Source organism: Varroa jacobsoni, unplaced genomic scaffold (assembly GCF_002532875.2).
Source record: "Varroa jacobsoni isolate VJ856 unplaced genomic scaffold, vjacob_1.0 scaffold_720, whole genome shotgun sequence".
In the NCBI taxonomy this organism is placed as follows: Eukaryota; Metazoa; Arthropoda; class Arachnida; order Mesostigmata; family Varroidae; genus Varroa; species Varroa jacobsoni.
The window spans coordinates 63,899-91,481 of NW_019213622.1; the positions used below are offsets into that span (position 1 = coordinate 63,899).

A 27,583-nucleotide genomic window follows, 5' to 3' on the forward strand; every position below is an offset into this window, starting at 1 on the left:
GCAAAGCTTCCTATCACTCCTTTCTTTCTCATCGCTTTCTTCCCCTCCCATTAATTACCCCTCGTTAGAGGACGATTAGTCAAAATAGACAAAGCCTTCCAAGGCAACAGCAAGCAGTAGCAGCAACAAGCATTTTTTCCGTCGGAGTGGATCTGACGCGGCGTTGAGAGTACGAACGATCAAAGCGTCGTTACAGAAACGCTAACGGGTTCGATGAAGACGAAGATGAAGAGAAAAAGTCTTCGTAAGAAGCGAACACTTTTCGCCGGCCCGCATCAACTTCGAAGCCGGTGATTGTCAAGCAAAATAGATTGGATTACGGGAGGGGGTACGGAAGAAAGCGCGATGAACGTCGCTAAAACGTCACATATCGCATCACCAGAGCATCCAGGTAGTGGCACCAATAGCTCTATCGCAGTTGATCCAATGACTGCAGGATAACTGCCATATAGACAGTCGCGAGTCTGTGCGGCTTAGTATAGGAATCGTTTTACTCGAGACGTTGTATAGTTAAGAAAAGCTGGATATAGTACACTAGCCATGAAAGGCGGGGTTTCCCGTTAGAAAGCGGACGCGGCTTCGCCGTGTGTTCATTCTCAATGAAGGGGGAATGACACAGCATTGAGAAAGACTCGATAGCAGAAGCAGTAAATCTCGAAACCCAGCTCAGAAACGGTAGTGCAACGTCTCTCAGTTCACTAGAATTACTGGGAGCTTTGTATAGTGGGAAAACGGGATATAGGAAAAAAGATGCCAAAGCTTAGAGAGCTCTAAAGAAAGAAAAGAGGAAGATGTCTGCAGTATCTGAAGGTGACACGGCCCATCAAAAAGGTTAATCTAGATAATGGGGCCACGAACCTACACCATAGTCGCAACCAACATCAAGGTAGACAGTAGCTTCCGTCGCCCTTGTGACTTCAACTCACTTTCCTCCTTCCCTCTCCTATAGTCTCACTGCCCCTGATGCTTCACTGACCCCAGTAGAATGAACAGAGCAAGCCCTTCATCCCATCGAGTTTGCTAGCTCACTTAGTCAAGCGAACACCGCTGGCTGCTCTATACCGTATTGTACGTATAGCGTGTAGGTGTAAGCGCAGACTTTCGATAGGTAACACCGACCAACATCCCATACTCCATCGTCCAATTTTGCCCCGAACCCGCTGAAGTCAATTTGACTGCTGGTGGGTAGCAAGTAACTGGATGCTCGCGTTCGCTGCTTTCACAGGCGAGTCTATATATCTTCGGGGCACTTGGGCCTCGATTGCCAGAGCTAGCTGATCATATGCCTTCATTTAACAGTTGCGATGCATACATTGGAAGTTACTCAAAGGTTCAGCTAAAGAGTTTACCATTTTTCCACTATATACTTTTTTGCTTAGAAAATGCTAAGGGAGGAAAATCAAGAACGAACTTGATTTTCTTACAGGAAGCAACGATTATTTCTGGAGGACCCAACTGCCTGAAGAATGGCAAGCGACTGACTGAGAATAAGACACACACATACACGTGAAACAGAAGAAGCACCGAAATCAGCTTGCGCCCCGAGACAGTTAGTTCACATCCTTTTATAAGTAAACGGATCGTCAGCTTCCACGAACAATATTGACACAGAAATGGCCTATTGTGGTACTATAGACGGGCCGCCAGCACTTGAAAGGGCAAATGACTTAGTAAAAACTGTGACTCGTACATAACCCACCGTAGCCACTACCCGTCCGGTTCGCCAACTACATGCTTTTCTGACAAGCGGATAAATATTATTCCCTCACGTATGTATATATTAGTGAGCAAAGTCACGGCACGCTGATGAGGACACCGGTGCTTTTTTTTCTCTCTCTTGTTATTATAATTCAAGCCATAAAACTAGCCCGTTGATTGATGATTATGTTGTTTCTCCATTAGTTATGCTTAGGATGACATTAATATTATTATTACATTATAGGAGGAAGAGAGAGACCCTCACCTAGTTCAGACTTTGCCCCTTCTACATTGTACGTTACAAAGGGTCATTGATGAGCAGATACCATTTCGATTGTGCAAGGGTAAAAAAATCAAAATGCGAGAAATTGCCAACAACTGCAGCTTATTCGGTCGATAAGCTGGGATCAATGAGACTGTCCCTGTACTAATTTGATTTGGCTCACTTAATAAGGGCTCTTTCCACCAAGTCCCAACTCGGCATTTTATCGTAGCTATGTTTCAATGCCATGCGTGAGCTGAAGTTTGTCGACAAGAGTTATACGAATATCGCAGACTTTAATTCGACTTCGCTTTAGCTTCAATCATTCTGTGCGGCAGACCCTGTTGCGTTGAGTGTTCCTATGTTTCTTCTGATTCTACTATGTAGTATTTTTTTTTTTGCATACCATATTCCTGCTCTCTCTTTCTTTCTTGTCCAGCAGTTTCATTACGTGGAGCACATGGGAACTGCTCCGGAGTACTGGAACAGCTAAGGGGAACGAAAAGAGCTACATCGCAGTTAGAGGTATTAAGAATAGTTGTTGTAAGCAATCCTGCAATGCAACGGGGAGGAGCTAAAACTGGCAAATGGACTGTACTGGACGGCACCGCTCCTTGTAGTGAAGGCTATGCCCAAAACAAGAGGCGCCACCAAGCGATCAACGAATGCTCTCCGGACGTGGAAGCGACTTAGTTCCCCATTAATTAATGATCACGCTTCTGTGGCCCGCTACGAGCCGTTGACTACGGAACTGTCTGTCCTTGGAGCGTCTGTCGTACGTACGGACTTTTCCCCTTCGCAGCTACCCTGCTAGTTTCAGCGCATGTAGAGATGAGACCACTGTACGAAAGCCTGGTCAGTTGTGAGGGGCCTTGTAAATGGCCTGTGCCGGGTTAGCTCCTCCGTTCGGAGTAGTTCAACGATAAAGGAAATATTCTAAGCTAGATCAGCAAGTTTTGATGCTATTGACATGCTACTTTGAAGGCAAGAATGGTAGCCATAATTTACTATGCAAGCATAATCAATTAATAGATAGATTAAGACTGTAGATCGTCATTTATGTTTTTGTTCCTTTACGCTGTCCGCTTGGAGTCAGTCACTGGAAGTGCGCTAGACATATTTAAATTGCACGTGAAATTACCCGATGACATAGTTTTAAATAGAAATACAAAACGCGAATCTAATTTAGGGGAAGATTAACTAGAAGAGAAACTGAAGGAAAAGTACCTTATTATTTAAGTGTATGCGCACAATTAGAATGCAAAAAAGATGGTTGTGACACACACAGCATAGCGGAACGAGTGAAACAAGTTTTCTTGCAGTTATCTATTTCAATGAAGTAGACAGACCACCATCCCCACCGTAATCGCCAGCGGTGCTCGATACAGAAGTATAGTAATTATCATTTATTAGTTAGCACAGTCCAGCGGTATTGAATGGTCGGTTTTATGTTTTTGTACGCCACAGAACTTTGATATGAACTTTCTTCCTTCATTCCGTAATTTTTTTATATTCTTAACTCTAGAAGGATATTTGCCTACCCGAGCCGAGGCTATTTCTAGCCGAGAATATTTTCCGGAGTCGAATCTGGCGTATCGACGCTAGCAACGCTTAACAATTATAAAAAAAAAAATACAATGACTACATTAAACACGCGTAGTTTCTTGATAATCGTCGAAGCGCAATATACCGCAAACAATGACAAAGAAGGGTTACACCTATTGAAACCAAGAGCCATCCTTCACGTTCTTTACGCACAACTCAAGGGACGTACCACAAACGCGTTTTGTTTGTCATCGAATTTGCAAAGTTTGAAATTGTTTTCAACATCATACGTAACAAAGCTATTGCTTGCTTGCTTGGTATTATCTATTACCAAGGTAGCTAGCGTACGACATCGTACATTATCAGGCCACAACACAGCCAATATGGGGCCGTCGTTCGTCTGCAACGGCTAACGACGTAGACACTCGCATAAGAAGACAAGCACGCCATACATTGATATACTGGCACAGCTGCGTATCACTGTATCAAACGAGACCGGGCGATATTCTTTCGGAGCGGATGGTAGAAAAAACAGCAGTCGATCTTGCCTGTTTCTTTCCTCCATCTTCTTTTCTGAGCAGTTCTCGATAGGTGCGTCCACATGAAGTTGTTTCGACTTTGAAGACGCGGTTTCGCCCGTTTTGGCTCTGACGCTGCTTTTGTTGTTCCTATTTTTGCTGCTGCTGCTGCTGTCGCTGTTGGATATCTAGTGACACGGTGATGTTTCAACATCTTCAGGAACGATACAACGCAAAGCTTTGACTGAAAAAGGAAGCTATGCAAGAAAAGGACAAGGAAGAAGAAAAAAACGCCCTTTTATACCTACGAGAAAAAGAAAAGTTAGCATCTATACAAAAATAGAATTACACTTAGGACATGCTCAAATACAACATTCTTCTTCTGCACTGTCTGTCCTACTTTACTGCTAGCCCTTGCACTCCCAGCCCTGGGATTTCCCACTGTTTCAGAAGGAAAGGTGGCTCGCTCGTTTCGAGAAACAACTAAACACATCGTTGACTTTTCCGTATACCCCGGATACGTGCTTCTTCCCCGAACAGCCTTCAGTATCCCTAAGCCACACGCGATGTCGGTTGGCCGTCGACAATCGACGAATCCTCGCCGAAGCTAGGGTGCTTCAGAGCGAAAACGAGAACGAATTGGTCAAAAAAGTTACAGCAGTAGAGTTTATCTTTTCAATGTTAGCATATAATGGAGGCAAACAGATGCGCTAATTAGTCTTCTATTATACTGAATCACGGTTAGTCACAATTGTTATGATACTGCAAATTTATTTCACTGAATATATTACAGGGGTTATGTGCATACTACTCTTGGACGTCGAGGGTCACCTGTAAAATGATATAGAAATTATTAATTAGAATATAGCTTTTACGAACATTATCCGCCGACCCCGGCCGAGTGCAGTAACCGTTAGTGCTTTCTTCGTTGCGTCAGGTTGAATTGAATTCATCACACATACGTACACAAAAATGGATGCGTTTTGGAAGTTTGTGTACCAATATCCGGATATACTTGTACGTGTTTAGAGAGCTACTTGAAGATTCGCGATGTTCATATTAGAATATTATTATGGCCTATGACTAGCCAGCGGTGAGCTGCATGGGGTAGCCTAGAGAAGCGATCGTTGGACGAACTAGTCGAAAATACGAGCGTTTCGAGGCTATGTTACAGCTGTTAGATTCTCGGTACTGGCTATAGGCGGCGGCGACGACGTGCAAGCTTCCGTTAAGAGCCCCACTGCCATCGGCATCAGCATTCCATCAACGGGCTCTTCGCGTTCCCCCAGCCGGAAATGCTTCCACCACATCAGCCGACGGCCCTTGACGGTTGGTGGTGACGCCATTCTGAGACGGCACGGAGATACACGCGACTAAAACGGCGAGACCTCATGACGCCTAAAATGATGCCCGAACGATCGTATGTCTTCCAGCTGCTTGCTTGTACTTATGCGTTATTCCAACACAACCCTTTCCGCAATGCAGCACTTGCGGTGACAACAGACACTGGCAACCTTTGGCCACTTCGTATGCCCGCTTGGCCGACCCTGACGTAACGGGTTCGAACATTTCTTGCCTGCTTCTTCCATAGGGGCTTTGCTAAAGCTTGCTGTGTTTTTTTGAGACTAGAAAGGAGGGGCAAGCACGGAGGCGGCGCATTCTCACGTAGTTACCAATATCTACCCCATCCTCGAGATGCCCCATGCTTCTAAGTCTACCCTCTTTGGTTGCTTCTTGTTTGCGGGCATCTCCCCATTCCTCTCCTTAGCAGACGATATATCGCCATATTCGTTTCCACTTATCTTACTAGGGGATACCTTCAATTAACGGCCTCTCTTTGAGATCTATCATCCAATAGTATCCGGAGAGCAGAATAGAATAGAAAGGATAGAGAGAAAGCTAAAATTTAGTGAAGGCAACGGCAAGAAGTCTGTCGCTGTTTATACTCATGTACTAGAGTCTTGAGTGGAACATTCACGACTTTAGTTTTTAGAACAAGCCGGGCGAGCACTCAAATTAACAGAAGAAACTAATACAGAAATACACACACGTAATGCATTCGCTTTTGAATTTGCTGGAAAATGAGAAAACCTCTGAAAGGCTCTTCGAACCTAAACAGGTCAAATGTATCATACACTGGTCGTGTGACATCCAGCTTCTCTATAAGTATAATAGGATCATAGTCACATGTCCAACAACTGGACTGAATAATCCAACAATTGGTAAAAAAAAAAAAAAAAAAAAGCTAGGAATCAATGGCCCAAGTGCCGTCGTCGATGGGAGCTACACTAACCATGTGATGAAACAAAGCAAATTAAATCGTCTTTGTACCTACGATTGTTAACACTCGTGAATAATGCAGGTGAACAGTTACTTCAATCGCTATACATCCTTTACTTTCAGGTTTTTTATTCGTATTTAGAATATATAATAGTACTAATGCACCGCAGGTCTGTACGACTTGCTAGACATCGCTATTGTCTTAACGGAAGTGTAATGAGGAATTGTACTTCAGAGGGCCCCAAGGTACCAGCTACTTGTTTAACTTCAGTGTCCCTAAGCATCTCATTTCTCACTTCACTCGCGTTCGCGTTCTCCCCATAGACACAAGCGTTTCCTATTTTTCCGCCTCGTCCATCCGCAGACCTTTTCCACTTCTTTCACAATGCGCAGTTGTTCCTATAGTCCCGGCTCCATACACGCTACTGCTTGCCTAAGCACCCTAGAAGCTTAAGCGTACTGTATGCCTATTCAACATCATAGGACCAGTCCAGTAACAATGCAATAGAAGAAGAAGCATTGGCGACGACGGTAGCAGCGATTGCAATCGTAGGTACACGTTGTCACAGTTGCCTGAGGCAAGGAAACAGGCAAACAGCCCTAGCCTTCTTTTGGGGGTTTTCCCCTTGTAAGCAAGTACGTCACACCTTCTCCTAGATACCATGCTTTTACTTTTCATATCACCCCTGTTTCGTTTTTCTCCTGTCGATGACTGCTGTGAAGCCACGGCTAGCCGGCCGGATAAAGGAGACAGATAGACGCTCAGAGTCGACATGGACTTCTTCTTATCGGTGGACAGCCAAACAGGGCAGGACCGCTGGCCCAGTGTATTTGCGCGGTCATTCGTATAATCGCATGATTTTCAGCTCAACTCCGACGGAAAGAAGCTCTTCTTGCCTCCATCCTCCTCCTTGCGCCACGACCACCAAACCCTTCTTATTCCGTTTTTTTTTTGTTGCTTCTTCATCTCCGTCATTGTCTTCGCTTTTTTCGTCCTTCTCCTTTCATCATCAGCGGCCACTGCCCCAGTATATATCTATCTGTTTATGTACGTGTATTTCTCGTGCTCCCTTGCCGCTTGTTTTCTCGCTCTGTTTCATTCGAAGACTGTTCGTTTTGCTGTTTGAGTTTGTCGCATGACTATGCTTTACCTTACTACTTGCCGCAGCATTCTCGTCTTTTTGCCCTTATTTTACCTCTCTTTTTTTGCCTCTTCTCTCAGTCTTTTGCCCAATGCTCCTGATCTGGATCCGACGGTCGGTCGGTCGTGAATCGTACATCGCACGTTCCACATCGCTGCCGTATAATGCAATTCCCTGACAGTTAGCCAGCCACCCTTTTTCCCAATGCATCGGCAGGATGTGCTGGAGCCCTTAGACTCTGCTTTCTACTCTAGATCCGGCTGACGTTTGCGAGATCCTTCGTGATAGTTGGATGGAAGTAGAACGAGGCTAACTTTACTTCTTCCTTTTGGTATTCTTGGTGCTTTTTGGGTATTTCGAATTTTCCCTTGGAGCCCCCACACAACGCCCTTTACCCTTCATCAGAAAAAGGCGAGTCCGGGATAATCGAAACCCTCAAGGGACAAAAAGAAGTGTCGGCATACGGGATGGTATCTTGCAACCGCGGTTTCAGGCTTTCAGTCAGTGTAATTTAAATAGATTTGCAACTCAAAAAAATAACGGTACCGATTTTGAGTAAAATAAGGCTGAATAAATAGGACAGATTCAAAAAAGGCATACCCACAATAAAAATTTAAAAACACAGGGAGATTTAGTGACTGAGGCTTTACAGCCAACGCTGATCGATGACACATTTATCAGTGTCGTTTAATTACAAGCAATATACTGTATGTTACCCGATCTGGCTTTGGCTTAACGTATTAAAGCCCTTCTTCGCTAGCGGCATAGGTAGTGCACCAATGAAACTGGCCGATCTAGCTGTCTGTAAAAGTTTACCTTATTTCTAGGAACTACATCCGCCGAACGATGAGATTGTCTTTTTTACTAGGACTGATATGGATTTCTAAAAAAAATAGCTAAGTAACAATGCTTCACCGACCTGGCTTTTTGTGTAAAATAAAAGAAGCCATGATGCGTTCATCATGAGCGCATTTGCTCACTAACAACACACAATTATGTCTAGTACGTTATAACAACAAAATGGCGGTTTACGCGAGTTTTTTTTTGGAAACTTTTAGGTACATCCATTTATGGTGTCAGCGTGCCATTTGATCATAGTTATTCTGGTCGATATATATCTATCAGTATTCGTGAGTTACCCATTTACACCGTGCACAATACGTGGCTACATAAATCCAAGTTTTCTTCACAATTTATACCTGAAAAGCATAATAAATAATAATAAGCTATTAGGAAATGGCATATTGATAGCAACTGGCCGAAATCGCCAACGAAATAATTTCTAGATGTAGATATGCATTTTATACGACGAATTTTTCTTATTTTTACTGACATATAGCTTTACTTAAATAATTGTTTCGAGCTTTACATCCAGTAATAAATCCTTTGGGCATTGCTTTAGACGGCTGGCTATTTTTAGCACAAAGCGAATTGTATTTATACCCGAATCCGGACCTAGATCACCTCACGTATTCCTCCGTTTAATAGGGAAAACATCGCTATTGCTCTATCACAAAAACAGGTATAACTTTATTTAAAAATCTAATTCAATAGTTCAATATATTGGCCACTAATCGCTACACCAGATGTATTTCTTTTACAGACATATGTTTACATAGGTTACATTTGTTGTACTTTTCCGTTCTTTTACATGACAACTAGATCTCATGTATGTTCAAAAATTGAAAAAGGAATAGGGCAGAAAGGCAGCAACATTTGCATCAATGCGCTTATTCCATGGGTACGCTCCCATTATTAGTTTCAATGTCTTGATTCCAACCTTATGAACTAGTTTTATATTGCCACCGTGCCTTTTACAGCAACGACGCCACAAGAGACTCGAACGTTTCACGGATTCGCCCAAGCATGAGTACTGTTAAGCTTAAGCACTAAAACACAGCGAGTGTTGGGAGCGTCTGCGGCGATCCCCGAGGTCCACGCCCACAGGACAGCAGTTACGCGCCCTCGTCAATTTACATGCATGCCCACTATCCGTACATCGGACAGGACGTCTCCAAAGCCTGCCGCTCCGCACTGCCTGCTTGCTTGCCCAAGAAATACCTGTCCATGAGAACATAAAGGAAAAAACCTAACCACGTTTTTCATTGTTCCTCATCTAACAATGGAGTCCGATTGCTCGACTGACTACTATCTGCTATCTGACAACACTATTTCGTTCTAAAGAAAAAAAAGAGACGGTCAGCAGTTACACTGAGGTAGCAGCAGCGCAACTTCAATCAGAAAAAGAAGGGCCATTGCTCGGTTTGCCCGACAACTCTCAATGCAACTACAACTGCTACTATAACCACAATGTATAAGATGTATCGAACCAAGGCATCGTCTGGAATATGGGAACTTTGTGTAAACCTCGAATAGGACGGAGGCTTAACCCAGCCCTGCCAGCACATATGTATTTTAGAGGTGTATAGTCACATACACATACCACTGATATGGGATTCTTTATTTTCCCCTTGTTCCTCGTCCGTATTGTCGTTGTTGTCGTCACTAGGTCGTCTTCGTCGATCTGCCATTCTCGCTGTGACGCCGCAGAACTTATCCTGTGGATCCAGATTTGGATGTGGAAAAGGGATCTCATCCCAATACGTCCTAAAATCCTCAATATAAATCACTATTCGACTCGTCGTTGAAGAAGTCGTATCGCTTGCTCAATTGCATAGACAAACACGACAGATCCCATTATACTTACTAGCCTGCCTGTCTGTCTCCTCGCCGGCTTTCACTTAGTTTTGCGTACACCGGTACAGCACGTTTCTTCTGTGTGCACACTAGTACAGCTGCCTTTTTTCTCTCTTTTCTTCTGTCTATTACTGTCTTACTGCTCAGTCCAAGAATTGAGAGAAAGGTAATGAAAAGCAAAAGGAAGAAACAGCATTTCCTTTTTCTTTCCTCGTCTATTATCTGTCTCTTCATCCATCCCTCGGCGGCATAGAACTCTACTCAGTAACTCGTCGAAGACCCATCGTCTCGCCGGCTCGTTCCCGCCTGCCTCGACTCAACTACAGAGCTACTCCTTTCAACTATCTTACTATTGGAACCAACGTGACGCTATGTCGTCGGTTCAAAAACTGCTTCAGGCTCCACCGTTACCTCTCCCAACGCCAACCCTTTTCTGCTGCACTGTTCCTCATCCGATGTCGTTCTTCGTCTCTAACTCCCCCCGACTGGTTCTCTATTCCCACCTTTTGCCTTAGTTCGGTTGCTTACTCTTGAGCCTGGAATATTCCTCCTGAAAGATCCCTAGTCTTTCCTCATCCATGGCATGTCCTTCGTTTTTGCGCGCGACCTCATCTCCCCTACTGGCCGCCTGGTTGGCTAGAGTTCCCGTGCTCCATTTCTCGCTCTCTCCTTTTCAAAGCTGTCCCTTGGATTTTTCTGGCTTTCTTCATTGCTTATCTTTCAAAGGAGGTAGGACGCCACCCTTTTTTCGTAGATTCTTGCCGGTTGCACAGTGCTGCGCTGTTGCCTACCCGAGACAGGAAGTAAAGCAGAAGTCAGAGGAACTGATGGTGCTCACGAGAGCTCTAGGTGCTCGCAGCGCGCAGACAGCAGTGAGAGCGGAAGCAGCACAATAATCGCCAACCTTCTAAAGGAAGGAGTTCGTTAGACGAAAATATGGCCCCGGCAGCATTCTCCCATTCGAACCAATATCCATGTACAATACCATGCCCATCGATTGATTCGACGTTCGGCAGCGGAACAACATTAGGCCCACATGCGATGCAGGGTCCACAGTTCGGCACTTGTCTGCCCTATGTAAGGGTTCAGTTCAAGCGCGGCCTCGATAATCATGAAAACTTGGACCGTTTGAATTTTCTCACGTCTGTTATTACTTTGTCTATGGGCTCGCAAATATAGGCCTAGTGCAGCGATTATTTACGGGTATATTGCCAATGCGACTAGGGCACTATGATATATACGTTCAAATTATATATATATATGCTAGTTGAACAGTGGTAGTTTGAAATTATAATGTTACACAGTGGCTTACCGTATACTGGAGGCTGGGTGTATATGTTGTAGGGGAAAGAAAGATTGCCGGATCCGCGGTTATATATATATATTGGAATTTGTGGGGATGATTTAAAATCTTATGTTTATCCTCTGACCCTCCTAGTTGATACTTCTCATATACCTGCTTCCGTGAATTGAGCGTTCGACTGTTAAGTCGACTAATTCTTTCACCCATAAGTAACTCTGTAGCAAGACATTATCGCCCCTTCGTTATACTCGTGCTTCTCTAGATCGATTCGTTTAAATAGCTGAGCATGAGATTAGATGTCACTGGGACGTGGGTTACGACGTATGCGCGCAACTCTTGCCGATGTTCCAAGTAGCATGTTAAGGCATCCAGCAAGTGGCTTCTCTACTGCAGCAGCAGCAGCTGCTTCGTACCGTTAACCAATGGTCCCCGAGTTCTAGCCTGAAAACAATGTCCGGGGATAAAATAAGGTTTAGTGCAAGCAGCTGTTTGCTTACTATATCGACGAGCAACGTACAGAGAAGCAAACAATTACCGTGACCGTTACCTGTTGAGCAGAAACGGGCAAAGCGCATAAGTATTTATGGTTTCTCACTAGATAAGTTCGTTCGATAAGTAGTCGAGGAAGCATCAGCCTCGCAAAGCTCGTAGTTTGGGCGAAAAGCGACTTTGGGAAATATTTGAGCGTTTTGCTGCCGGCCCAGGCTTAGGAATACGGTGTTCTTTCCAGGTAGTCAGACGAGAGCGAATCTTCATCGAATAAAAACACGTGATGCGTTACCATTCAATTGCCGATACCGTCGAAGCACTGTTTACAACCAGTTCGCGCACTGTCTTGCAATTGTAGACGAAAATTTATCCATTGACTTTCTCAGATTAAGCCTTAACAATAGACATTTATATTGTTTATTGCGTGATAATTGTCAATTCACGCTTTCTGCTATCTTTAAATCGCTCTTTATATTACAGAGAAGAGTTTTATCGGTAATAATACAAGATTGACACCTTCCTCAACGATATACGTTTCCTGTGCCAGCGAGTTATGAAATGTCTACAATGGATTTACTATATTTAATGTAAGGTTTATCAATAAATAGGTACATTTTAACAAGCCACACATCGGCACCTGTTCCCAAATTAGTTGTGAATATAAAGCGGGTATCAGCTCTAAACGAGGATCTATAAATATGGTAGTAGCTCTGCAAATGCAGGATAGCTGGTCATCGTGCCGTAACACGTTCACTTCATACTGGCAACGGTGCCAGCCCCACTGGCATGGTATAGATCTGATGGAAAGAGACTTGCGTCTTACTTCTTCTGTGGTAAACCGGAAACCAACCGGCAGCAGGGACCCAGGAATAACGAAAACAAAAGAAATTTTACCAGCTTCAAGCTACAGGACTAGTTATCGTTGGAAGCAAAGTTAGGGCGGTGCACACCAGTACCACAGTGGTCTCCGGCAGGAATGAACAGAGCGGTTTAGAAGAGCAAGATGGATGAACTCGCACCAACCGAGTGGAAAAAAAGTAGAGAAACTACAGCTGGCCAAAGAAGAAAGGCTCGTAGACCTGGCAACGGTTGGGTTAGTTGGCGTGTGGATGGATTCTCAAGTTTAACCTTCCTTACTGCCTAGCAGTACGATATCCTCATATCCCAAATCTGACCCTAAATTCGCATTTGGGCAACACACACACACACATATATACCCCCAAAAACGGGTTCTCAAGCCCCAGTCTTGGTGCACACCTAGGGGACATCGACTTTTGCTACATGCTTCGTATCCATTTTATGGTCCCTACGAGGCACAGAGATGTGAAGTTGGTGACATCGACATACCAACGTCTATTAGTGAACCTTTATACTGCGAGTTTGACGTCTGATATCGCCGTCTATCTGTTGAAGCCCGGGTTAAAACCTAGACCACGAAATGTTCTTAAGATTAGCAAGCAAATACGTTATCTACAAAGCTATCACGAGAAGGACATTAGTAAATGTGAATCTAGAACAACGACATGCTTGGTGACCGTTTATAAAACGAGCACTTTACTGCATGCCTACTAATCATTCTGGACGAGGTTATATGCACGTTGCGAATCGAACTGTTAGGACGCATCCTTGGATTCGGCCGTAAGACTCCGTTGCTACAGGTTTATATACTGATGCATCTGACAAAGTAGCATGTTTAAATAGGCACCGGGCGTCCTAATATCAGTATGTCGCTAGAACACAGTCATAAATGCTGCTTTGCCGACGTGTAAAAGGGAATGTGACTACTTCGAAAAATGCGTTTTGAAACGTTCCGCTGCTAAGTTGTATTCCGAAAGGATGCATCGGATTCACAACTTATCTATGAAATCCAGTCAACGAACATAGGTTGCCGCGTCCACGTAGCTAGCAGCCAAAGCCCGCGGTTACGGGAGAAAAATAGGGCATCCAACTTTTCTCAAATCCGGATCGACATCCTCAAGTACGGCGTCTTCATGATCATCATTGTCTGCGTCGAATCCCAATTTTTTTCTGTATCCAGTCCAAATCGACAGCTCCAAAAAAGTAAATACCTATCGATATCTCTTCCCCGTACGCAAGATTGCTTCAATCCTGGCCCATCGCCTCAAGCCAGCGGCCGCTCCAAGAGAGGAAGAGCAACTGGGAACAACAGCAGCAGGCATTAGAGCTATGGATACAATAGGGATAGGCGTGAAATCGATAATGGCCGAGGCGTTGATACAGACTTCTAAAAATTGGACATTTAAAATGAGAGCATCGGGAGATTTTCAAGAGAAAAAAGCGAATCACAGCTTGAACAGGGGAACTGATTAAGAAGGCAGCAATGCATACACATCGAGAGAGATTAACCGACTCGCATGTAGTCTCAGAACAAATGTAGGACCCCGCTTGCGTCGACAAAAAAAAGAAAACCTAATGCAAGTTGCAATGAGAGACTAGATTCCGACTCTAGTGAACACCAGAGTTACTAGTACCTGTAAGAAAAACGGTAGCAGTAAACTTTATGTGGGGAAAATGATCAAAGCGAAACCTAAAAAAGGTCCAATACATCCGACAAGACGTGATGTTTCTTGTGGCGCGTCACAAAATGTCACGGTGGTCAAGCCTAGCTAAAGGGCAGGCAAAGGTATTCAGCGGCAGCTTGAAGACTTGCGAACGTCCGCGTTAGCTACCAATACGGAACGTCGTAACTACATAAAAGTTTATAAACTATTCGGTTGTCAGGAAGACACACACGGGCTTTTAATAGAGTGATGCTGGCAATAGTTAATTGGCAGCATTACGGTGTACATTTTTTTCTGGACGAACAACCAAAAACGAAAATTGTGAGCTCGTTCAAAGCGAAGACTTCCGCAATCTGTTTGCTTCCAACCACAGCGAAAAAAAAAATGAGATAGGTGAGGATCTAAGAGTTTCTCTCAGTTCATTTTTCTTTCCCTTTGGTTATCGTTGTGTCTTATACTCGTGTTTACCGACAGCATAGCGTATAACGCGGAGCGGACTAGTATCCACTGGCCTTATCGGACCAACTAGCCAAAACTTTACCCACAGATCACAGATGGCGAGTTGATAAATAACCCAGAGGATCACTGAGAGACAACGTTGATTCTTTCAATTGAGAAAATCCGCAAGGGTTAACGAATGGCGGTAAGCAATTTTGTGCACGGTGTTCGAGGTCGAAACGAAAGGAAGCCAGGTCAATAACAGCATTTCTATAACAATAGCACCAATAGTTCGAAAATAGTCGAGGGGAAAAAAACAAGCAGGCCAGGCATTTCACAGGAGCTCAACAACTAGCCCAAATATCAAATCGAATTTTCGTATACTACATCTCCATACCATGGCGGCCAACCCGCGAAACTCACCTAGGACCAACAAGTTACCCCCACGGAAAACGAGAGTATAAAACCTTGAGGAAAAATCTTCCCAAGCTAACGTGTCTTTTTCGTACTTGCAACTACTGCTTGCCAACGTTCGGCACATCCATCTCCGCAATTATATTTCGCATTGCCTCGTTTCGCATATGGTGCACTTGCGCTTTTCTCGTATCTCCCCATTGTCTCGCCTCAAACGGCAGCATGTTCATTTCTAGTAAACTCCACCTGACTGCTTACAACAAAAACAGACTACCGTCACTCTCTAGCAGAGTCTGACTAGATCCGCACGTCCCTGTCTATACGTTTCCAAGGAAAGACCTGCGCAGTTCAGAAGTAGACAAGAGGTCAGCAGACACACAGCGGTAACATAAGATTGAATGGGAAACTACAATGGCCCTGTAGAAGCAGTTGTCGAAACAGCTGCCCATTTACGCCACGTCCCAATATATAAAATATTATTTAATACTTGTTTTTTAAAACGATTTTTTTTTCGAGATAGCTTTGAGCGCTCAGTCAGAACTGATATTTGTAAAACCTGCTGGCAAAGTAAGTGACTGACCAAATCGGCAATTTTGACCCACTTTTCGATACTTTTCAACCCCAGCGTCTGATACTGCTGTACATACATACAGGTCTCTTTCATCCAGCCGTATGCGAAATGTTATCGTGTGATTCAGAGCATTTCTGGCACAAAATCTTTCAGTAATTCTAATCGATTATGATTTTTGAGGTGTAGGGAAACTGACGCTCTATTGCGCCTCCCTGTAGAAAGATTAAAGGGTCTTCGTTTTTCTTTAGATACTTTAATCCATTTTGACTTTCGAACACGCGAATACACCTTAGTCAAAGAAGTGTTATTCTGGCAGCCGATGCAAAAAGGCTTCGTCCTTGGAAGCGGCCCATTTGCGGACCTCGGCCTCCGTTCTAAAATGTTTGCTGCATTAGCCGAAAGAAGTGATAATCAGATGGAGCGATATCTGAACTGTACGCCTCGTGCGGCAGAGTTTCCCATTGGAGATCTGTTAGCCCTCGCTATCTTATCGAAGTAGCGTACAACGGTGTCACGCAGCAGTACTACTTTGCATCGCCCTCTAGCGATACAACTCCTTGTTCTGTCGATTCTATGGCGCACAATAATAAGTTATAATGTACGTTACGGTGTGCTGTTTGCGTACGGATTTGAGTAGCTCATAACATAACGCTGTCCTCATTCCATCATATGCAGGGGCGCTACTTTTAATTATAAATATTTTTTGTGCCGCTGAACTGGGGGGATCTAGTCATTCTGGTTTGAGTTTAGGAATGTGTTAAAAGACTATCATATTTATCGCCGGTAACAATCTGCAGAAGAATTACCTTTTTTCTATTGCGCACACAATGAAAAGTATATTGTCAGACGATTTTTGTCATTTCCACTGAGCATACAGGGGTTTACTTTCTCTCCTTTTCAATCTTCCCTAGTGTATACAGACAATTGACAGCAGTCTTCTGGTAGAAGATTCCTAGATGTGCAGAGATTCCTGGGTCGGCTGCGTCACACGTTGCTTAAGAAATGCCTGCAGTTCTTCATTTGTTTCTTTTCGGCGTTCGGAGAGTGGTTGGCCGTTTAAGTGGAAATCTCCGCTTCTAAAGCTATGAAAAAATACAAACTCGGATCGGCTTTCCAAGCAGTAATTTTTGTCTCCGACAGGCACGCCCGACAATCAAAAGAACCGTTCAACGTGATTTCAGCCGGATACGACGCTAGCGCCATCTGCTGGTTTGAATGGTAACTTTTTACTCAACATTTCCAATGTCTGATTTCACCAATCTGAAGACTGTTTCTGTAACTACGAAACGAAGTGTATGTATAGTGGGCATTTATCAACAATATTTGCCTCGGATCGGTACCCGTAAAACCTATTCATAGCGGCCTTATTTGTATTGTCATCCGTTAAAGTTTGCCGCATTTGAAACGAGAATGTGAAAAGCGCGTACGAACATTTCTTCCCGATAGTAAGTTGCTTACGATGATTTACTTAAATAGCTAAGGACACCGAGAACTGACAGAGTACTTCTACTAGGACTAGGCAAAGCCGAAGCATAAAGAAAAATGAAATGCATATAATTTTATTTAATGAACTGATACCACACACGTTTTTTTATATAATGCAACGTATGGACAGTGTTCCAACCGATAATGAACCAAGCGCAGTTACGTACTTGATATAGACAGCTGCGTCTCTATGAACAGAGGTAATCTTTGCAAATAACCTTCGGGACAAATAGACGTTTCAAATCTAACCGCCTAAATTGGCACCGAAAATTAGGCCAAGGACATTATACTTACTCCCGAATCTCGGTAAAGCCGTCGAGTTGCTCTTTAACTATTATACACACATGTGGCCATTCTCGCTTGTCGTTACTCGAATGAAATGTCTTGCTTATCTTTGTGCTAATATATAACAGTGTATGTCTGAAAAGTTTTGCGTTCGAGTAGTTTTTTTTTTCATTTTTAGGCCAAAAGTCAAAGTAAAGCCAAGTTTCACGTCGCGATCGCATAATTTAAAACAATCCGAGGCAGTGTTACAGTTTTCTATTCTCTCGAATAGAAGAAACGAAGCTGAATATATATATATTTCTTTTATTTGTGTTCAATAATAAATCATGCCGTGCATTCCTAGTCCTGTCGGAGATTGACTCAAACCTTTCTATGTTTTCTACAAGCGAACATTAGTCGACCAACAGGTCGTTTGTTCAAGCCATTTCATTTGATAGGCGAAAAGCATCTCCACAACTAAATACATTTATATGTACGTACATATACTTCAAGTGGTAGTACTGCAAGCTTTCCGTGAGAAAGCTGTAACAGAAAATACTTTTTTACACTGCGGTACAGCACGTTCTCCTTCTATAAAGGTCAGGCGAGGTTCCCCACACACGTAAACGTAGCTTGAAGCGCAGGACGTAGTGGATACATCCTAGCGTCCTTTACTTAACGAGCGAGAGGGAAGATGCAGAATAATGCTTCGGCTCCAGGTTGCAATGAAAGATTCTCACTCATTTATGCCACTTGCTTTAAAGGAACCGAAGGCCCACTTCGGGCGTCGAGCTGCTTGCAGACTACTCCATCCCGGAGCCCGTCCCTAGAACCGAGAACGGATAGTGGAGACAAACGGAATAGGGGGTCATGGCCGTTCAGGCCGCGCTGGCGAACTGGCGATTTTTTTAATGCACCTCACAGATGATGCTAATGAAGAAAACACCTGCCTCATTACATTTCGAAACTGTGCAAACAATGAGCCGGTCGCATACAACCAAGGAGGCAGCTGCACCAAGCAAGCCGCCTGCCCTAGTGAAGGGGGTCAATAAGAATACGGGAGTTTCTGCACCACATACTTAAGTCATCGCACAGATCCATGAAACGTAACAGTAGCTTTAGTAGCAGTGGTCCTAGCCCGAGTTTCGACCAGACACATTACCCTATACTAGGACCGTCACCCCTGTTACCCCACGTACTGAAATCTCCTCTCTGGAATGCAGCCCACGTCTGAACCGCGTCGAACTTTAGACCTCCCTCAGTGGTGGTCTTTGTCCGCTCCCTGCCAGCTGCAAGCGGCATCACACTTTTAGATCAACATTAACTTCATACGGACATGAGCGACTACGTGACGAGCTGTCTGTAGGCGATGTCCATTGCGCATTTAATGGCTTGCGTTGATGCAACTACAATATATCGATACTTATTAGTTACCGCTCTTTTGTCATGGTAAAATTAGACAAAATATTACATTTTCCAATTCGCTTTACTCATTATGTAAAATCAAGCATGAGTGATTTATAATGATGACTATTTATCCATATGGATGAATAGCAAGACTGACTGTATCTAACAGAACACAGATAACTATTATTATAACAGTAGTACACGATCTGGTCATTCTTATGTTACAATATCTGTAGCCAACTGTCGTTAACTAGCAGTAGCCGCATCAGCCTCGGTCCTCTTTCACACTTAGAGTAATCTACGAGCTGTTTCTCGATTTAACACGACATATGCTTTCTTTGTTTTGTCCATATACATTTTCTTCGCTACTCCCTAATCGATACACGTTATAACGAGTCAATCAACTTACGGAGACATCAGCCTGTGCCTACGCTGATGTACCATCGCAGTCTGGGTGGCTGACACGTCTCCCTGAGCGCGTTGTCATAGCAACAATAGCTAACACGTGTGCTGATTTATGTCGCAGCATTGGCAGACATTGTCAAATATAAATGACGAAGGAAAATACGAAATGAAGGAAGAAATGGTACTGTTAAGGTCAGTAACTGCTGATTCAAGGCCCATTCCGGTTAGATGACAGGGCAGGATTCCGAGAACGTATTCACACAGGATGAACAACTAGCAGAGCTAAGCATTAAGCAAATACCTTGACCGTTTTTACTCCTCTACTTATGAACTCGTCTGCGTATTGCAGACGTGTCTCTAGACAATCGAGCGCAGTCATTTCTGCGTCATCTAGCGATTCGTTCATCACTGCAATCGTTTCCTGTTCACGCACAAACTATACACCTAAAAAAGATACTGGGTCGGATTAGTCCAAGCAACCTGACTAGGTTTACCTATCGCAACCAATCGAGCCAGCCACTCAATCGGCCATTCTGAGCGAGCGTCTCGGGCGTTTCCAAGTATCTCTATCTCTGTCACAGCGCCACTCGCAACTACGTTATTTACTGTCAACGTTGCATACCCACTTATGTAGATGCTGCTGTTTTCAATTTGCCCGTGTTGTTTCCGTTTTCATTGAACATTTTCAATTCTAAGCAAGATTAAACCGTAACGACAACAATAACATAAGTGGCAGCACTGAACGCTACAACAGCGACGATTGAATACAGTAGCAACAACAATATTACACACAATCGTTACTACACCGTCCGGTTGTCAACTTTACCTTTACCTTCTGCTGGCCATAACCAATACTATCGCTTTATAACATTACTTGATTGTTTTCAAAATGAATGGGAAAATTTATTATCTTCCTCTTACGACGCTATCGACAATACGGCGCGTGTAACAACGTGGCCCTCCTGGACGCTCGTGACATCTTGCCGCCGCTAGTTGAGTGATGTACATATTGGAAAACACAGTTGGGAGTTTTGTCCATCAAGTATCATGCTACAAGCAATTACACCTGTACGTAGTGCTACGTAACCCAGTTGGGACAACCAACTAACTAGATCGCCAGTAACGGTCCCACCAGTCCAGGTTTTGCGCAACGACCCCATTTTGCTATCGCCTCACCTCAACTAGTTGTTTGAGTTTGTTGTCGCCCAGCAAAATACTAGATAGTCTATAAACGGATTCACCAATGAGTTTGACTGGACGTCTGGCTACTTACTAGCAAGCGCTCACTTCGCGACTGGCTTTTATCTCATATCCCCGTTGTCGTTTATAGATGTAGACTCAGCATTAAGATCCTGCTATCTTTTATGCTTCTATCCATCAGGCCACTGACGAAACGGCACGTTGAGCCACAGCATTACCTAAATAAAATCCTCTTTAGCTTAGAAACCCGTATTTTACCTACACGACTAGGTCCACGTCCGTCCCAACTAGAATTACATGAACGGCAAAAGGTGCCGGCAGCTCTCCGCCTTCACCTTTACTTCGCTGGCTGAGACTTACAGCACCTACGACCGTTTCGTATTTGACTTTTTTCCTCCCTTCTCCCTCTTTCACGTTTCTTCCATCCTCTATTTGCGTCGTCAAAGCAGCAGCAGGCTTCGTCGTCGCCGACGTCAACAACGATGAAAAGCAGGTCTACCCAGACATACCCCAATGAAGCAGCAACTGCGTCAGCCGCCAGTCGGCCTTTTGCGACGAACGCGGCGATTGTTCGGGCTTGTGGTGCTTTGTTACTGCCGGTGCTGCTGCTGCTCTTCTACAACTGAAGAGTTCTCGCCCACGAATGGAAGCACTTATGACGCCGCATACAGCAGCTGGATAGCGGATAAGGAGAACATGCAGAAAGAGGGTTGTCTATAATTTTATTATGTACTATTTATTTTACTACTCGGTCGTCCTTTGCTGAGCTGGCTGCTGTAGGAGTGCCGTTTCGTTGTACGTACCAACTACCTCTCCATCCCGATCCCGTGTAGTCCCATTTAGCTTTCGTTCCCAGTATCAACCCGCTGGCGGAATATTGCACGAGGACGTACGGTTCTTTTTTGCTGTACAGCCCAGTTTTCTCAATGGCAATGCTGTACACATACAGGTAAGTAGGCTGAAACCGGCCACTCGTCGAAGCGAATTGACGGCCAAAGCTTTTTTCCACGTGTGCGCAAAACGGACACGAAAGCAATGAACTCAAAGGAAAAACATGGTGCTCGGACTCAAATGAAGTTAAAGAAAGATATACGGATTGAAAGAATAGGTGCTATAAGACTTTATGAATCATTATAAAAATTGTTGTATGTAATTGGGTTGTCGATATTCTTCGAAATATAGATGTGCTAGTCTAGGCTTGAGGCTGGATATTATTTTAGTAAATATGTCACAATCAGTACGGCCAGAAGAGGTATTGGTTAAAAATTAGCACAAATCTCATGTAGGTCAAATGCAGTTTCTCAAATCTCATGCAGTCAAATGCTAATGTAGTTGCCGCCACATATGATAAGTGTGGTATATAAATCAGGCAAATGAACGGTCGATTATATAGATATATAACGAAGCATATTTTAAAATAGACGATAAAACCGTGGAATAATAAGTACGTGACTTACTCTATTTTTTTATTATAAAACCAATTTGCATTAAGTTTTTATATATATATATACATATATATAAAAAAAATACACATATATATATATAAGGCGTCACTTTATATATATATATATATATATATATATATATATATATATATATATGTGACGCCTTCATTTGACGGCGAAACTAGTGCAGATAAAAGATCAAGCAGGAAAAGGTGGCAATAGAAGGACACTCTTCTAGCATCTCATCCTCGATTGTTGAAAGAGTCGCGGCCTGTCGTCTATAATTACGATCGATGTTTTATACTGCTCTTGACCTTTCACTTTTTAATCGAACTAAACTTTTATAACGGCATAAGACCCTTTCTACAATGAAATGATAACATACACAGTTGAACGTGTGTTGGCTAACTGCGAATATGTGAATAAGGTATCAGATAGGCAATAGTTCTATTTGAATTAGCAATACTACCGTAGTCCTTATTGAAACCTGACAAAGCTGGCAAAAGGCACCGGACGCCTTACGCTTCAAAGGCGAAAAACTGAATATTTTGTCCTACTGTGCATCACTTCGTAGATTTCAATAAAAATCCATAATCGTAATGAACTGGAGTGACACTAGAGCGGGCCGGAGCCGCAGACCTCAGCTGCAGTCCTGCAGTCCCTCATATCCTACACACCCTCTCATAGCCAATTTTACTTTTCGATATTTCGTTCACTCGGAAACCGCTCGCGAACGGTCCTGCTTTTCTATTCTAGTCTCGAGCTATTTCTTTTTTTTTTTTTCTTACTCTGTGGCAGGATCGAAGCCGAGTTCGGGTTGTTCGAGTCGAATCGGCCCTGTGTAGATCTCGTCGACTCTATTTTCCCGCCTGCCTGCTGTCGCTCAGTCATCCAAACGTTGACACATCCTCGCCAGGTGGCAGAACACGGTTGGGAGGTAGGGCAGAACGCTGTCGGTGGCACCTGCTTCCGCTGAGCGACCGCAGCACAGCGGTAGCATCAGCCTACGACGACTTCGGGTCTGCTGCTAATACTGCTACAAGAATAGTGAGTCGGTTGGGAGCGTGAGCACTCGACTGTGCGCGCTTTAGCTGCCTTTTTTGGTCATGAAGGACAACGCTGGGACGATAGCAATGGTATTTCGGTTCACAGGTTCGCAGGAAGAAACTAGTGTTCTTTGTACTACAGCATTAGCAGTAGTAGCGGCGGTTCTTGCTTAGCACCTGAGTGAGATACAGTCGTTGCAACAGCGAAGGCCAAAAGGCAGCCACCAATAGTAATTGTGTCGTATTGCCCATACCACACTAAATCAAGATGACCTGCCTTAATCGGAGACTTTGCAAACTGATCGGTAGTTTCGTATCCCCCTTCAAGAAACAGGCGGCTCTTGGTAACCTGGTAACACCGCGGCGAAGGATCCACGTATTTTGGAAGCAAGAGATAGGGACAAGGACAACATCTTTCGCCTCCTTTTTTCTTCCATCTCGCCCTCGTCTGAGACGTAAGCGGCTTTTGGCATTCTCATAGGCAAGAGGTTACACCGTAGAAGCTACACCGAGCGTAAAGGTGTCGCAAAGAAATTTCTTATAGCGAAAGAGGCAGAGTCGAATAACAATGTCACGCCTACGATCGAGATGCGACGTTTTCTTTTTCATCTACTTATCCTCAGAGGAGCGTAACGAAACGACGAAGATTCGAGAAGAATCAAGTGGTAAACGAGCCTCTGTAATAAAGTATTTTCATTCGACCTCACTTCAACATGGCCTTAGTGAGTACGTTACATCTTGATATTTTTATTTTGTGCTTGATCACTAGAGGATAAGGACGCAGGCATCTGCGACGAAAGTATCGAAGACAGTGCCGCCAAACGAAAATAAACGCCATGCGATCGATACTGACACTGACGTTAACAGCCATTTCGTCGCGCGGAGGCACAAATATCCTCATAGATAGCATACTTCGTGGTTATAGCCTGGTCTAGCTTGGCCAACTCGTCAACACCCTGCGCTCCTATGCTACCTTATGCCAGCCATTTAGTACGTTTGTATAGCACAATGCAGCAGCAGCCGCCGCAGTAGTAATAGCAATTTTAATAGCGGTAGAAGCGTCGCGTAAATAGGTAAGCAGGAACAGCTCCCCTAGCAGGAAGCCCAACCCTCGGTATTTTTGTCATTACTTCTGATTCTCTATCGCACTGTTCCTGCTTTCTACTGCTATTGCTGCGGGTCCCTGCCCTAACGCCGTCCTTGGCCGGCTCGGCACCGTAGTGTTACCGAACCGCTGCCAAAGCGTCCGTTCTTTTTCGACGTCTCTGACTACACAGCCTTTCGAGAATAGTAGCGCCATTAACTAAGAGCAGCTGACGCTCATGTTCAGTAAATACGTAGACGCGCCACGGGAACGTAAGAGATGTAAGACGAACGACGGAAATGAACGAACCCAAGGGCTAAGGGCAAACACAACGCCGAACAAAAAAAAAAACCGACTGACTCTTTTTCTTGCTCTAACTTTAAATTCGCTCGAAATTGAAAGGCCTCCGCAGGTCCTGGATCCACCGACGCTAAGGTTTTGACTGCAACTGTATTTTCTTTCCTCCCAATCGGAATGATGTCTCGATTGTTTTCCTGTCCAAACTATAACGGGGCCTTCAAAGAAAGAAAGAAAGGAAGGAAAAGAGACACTCTGGTGGTGAGAGGGAACCAGGAAAATGAGTCTTAAGCAGCACCACTTTTAGAGCACACACTAAGCACCATGGGCTACGCTTCTCACTTATCGTCGGTTTTTTTGCCCTATATTCCAGGCCCCTGTCTGCCCGCCTGAATAAAATCGTTACTTCTACTCGGACAGAAGCCGGCTTGTCTTTATTGTGTCACTTCGTTCGTATATATCCCCTTGCCATCTTTTCTTCAGTTTCCCTTGAATCCGCTCTATCGTTTTTTGCTCGTTGTTCGTGTTCGTGTACAACAAAGAGGTCTTTCGTGCGTAAGGAAGTCTTTTCCAACTGTCCCTATCGAACTGATTAGCCACGGTCCGTCTTACTTAATCGCCTGATGTGCGTTTCGGCATGTCTGTGGTACAGGATTTGATTATCGTGGTGTGATGTCGATCTGGCGGCTTGGCCCCATTAAAACCAGCTTTGACAATAACGGAAATCAGACATACGCCAGATGTACATAATGAGGTGGATACGAGTACAGGTCCATGTAGAAATAGATACACTGAAACATGTGGAACGCCATAATGAAATTTGTTTCACTCCCTTACGAGATACCCGGCAGCGTTACCAGCATGAGACCTACTTCGTATATTTGCTAAAAGATTGCAGAACAAGATCTAGCCTTGTTGTTAAAATGAGCCGGAATGAGTTTTTGCGAGCATAGTTAAGTTATTCTCAGCCTATCACATTATCTTTTTTCGCATAGCCACCTAACATGAGTCCAGAACGCAGGGGAAATAAAGGTACCACCATTGTGATCCTTTCGGCGCGTTCGTCCCGTTGAATATTCAATTCTCTTGCTATGAAAATTAATAAGTCGACATCTCAGTTTCATGCCGTCAGGCCAGCCGCTTTAGCCTTCCTACTTTTTAGAGTTCTGTTGCTGCGCGGTCTTCACAAATAAGCACTGCCACGATATGTTGCGAGCAGATCGTTTTTATAGTTAAGTGATGAGGCTTCCATCGGTCGTCTTTTGGCAACAGACGCTCTTAGTAAAGCAGCCAAGGCAATGAAATCCGCCACCGCCACGATTCACTTAACGCCGGTGGTGGGAGGGGGGGTGGCGATCGATGTTGTTGAAACACAGCCGGTTGACGCTTCCTGCAATCAACAGCTGAGTGCTCCCCTCGAAGGCACCTAATAGTTCTTTCCGCTTCCTCCTCGCCTGCTTGTCCGCCTTCCCTGTCCACCTTTTGTTTCTTAGAACTCGTGTGAGTGACGTCGCTGGCGAGCAAAACTGCCGTTTCACTTCGCGTGGTATCTTTTGCTACGACGCTTGCGCATCGTTGGACTTTTCGGTTACAGATTCGGCGCTTCCGTTGATCGAAAGTAGTCGGGGTATTTCGGGTGACTCTGTGAAAATGAGAGTGGAAAGCGTAGTAATAAAAAACAAAATTTACCCAGGCCAAACGACGAGAAGTGTTGTCTGCTGTGATTACGTCTGCTAGCATGAGTGTCGCCGTCAGCGGACTGGACTGCTACAGGCCACATCTCTCAGCTAGTTAGGTGCACAGCTTGGTTGCAGGTGAGTGCCTGCTTCCGATAAAAAGTTCCACTCCACCAACGAATACGGTCTCTTTGTTGCAGCGAGGACTCTCTGCTGAAGGACTCAACAGCATCGATTGTCATCCGATCCTGTTTGAAATATTCAGTATTCCTTTCTTTGGCGCTTGCTGCTGTCCTAAAGGCGACCGCTATAACTTGTCGCAGCAGCAATAAACTATCGGCAGCAGAATCAGCGATAGCAACAGTTATAGTAATAGTAGTAACGTATAGATTGGAACATCAGCAGCCGCCAATAGCATACAGTGCTCCATCGCTCCGTTTATGAGAGAAGGTTTTGGTCCTGGGTCTAGAACAGGAGTTGGTTCCCGCCGGGAGAGGAGTCATCGTTTTGCCCACCGAACATTCTCTCATTCTCTTATGTTTGTCGCACATCCTATACTCCCGGCCCATCTACCGTGTCGGACGCTGTACTTGGAACCTGCATATCCCCCGCGAACAAAATTTTCGCTGGCTGGAAATTTTTGTCTGCGACAACTCGCTCCTTTTCCGAACGTTTCCCCGACCCTTTCCAACCAGCTGTTCCTTTAGTTGATTGACTGCACAGCAAATAGGTGCATGTAGGTAGACTACAGACTTTTTATGTGAACAGTTTTAGATTCGTACGCCGTCGATGGCGACAACGGCCTTTCTACTCTGATGAGTCGTCTTGCTTGTTGTACCTAACGACGACGGTGTTACCATAAGCCCTAGGAATATGTATAACTATGCGTATATGCGTACGAGAACGAGGAAGCAGTTATAGATTGTGTTTAGAAGACGAAAGGTCTTTACGGCGCCCTAAAACAGCCCTAGCCTAGCAATGTAGTTAGATAAGGGGAAAGAAAATGTGCCGATAACGTACACGTAAAAACGTTTCACTTATTGTATCAACAGCTGCTTCTTAATAATTACATAGCTATTGGAATACAAGTATTCTGTATCATGCTTATAGACAACAGTATTTAACTATTGTGTCTCTACTAGAGTCATCTTCGGTAGGCAGTAAAGTTATATGACGTTCGTTTCCCTACATACAAGTGACAATTTCGTCAGTGTTCAAATAAAATCATCGAAAGCACGCGAATAAACCCAACAATTCAGTCAAATGATTTATTCATTTATGACAAGCTAAGATCGATCGTCTACTTGAAAACGACTGGCTTGTTCGAAGAGGGCTTGCCGGGTACGACTACAAGAAAAAAAAACAGACTCCAGCAGGAAGTATTGCTGAAAGCAC

At 44.2% G+C, this 27,583-nt stretch overlaps 1 protein-coding gene across 3 annotated transcripts in view; it reads right to left on the reverse strand.

Moving 5' to 3' along the window:
* Positions 1-27,583, reverse strand: part of LOC111262976 (uncharacterized) — a 212,095-nt gene that overhangs the window by 63,224 nt on the left and 121,288 nt on the right. The window lies entirely within an intron of this gene.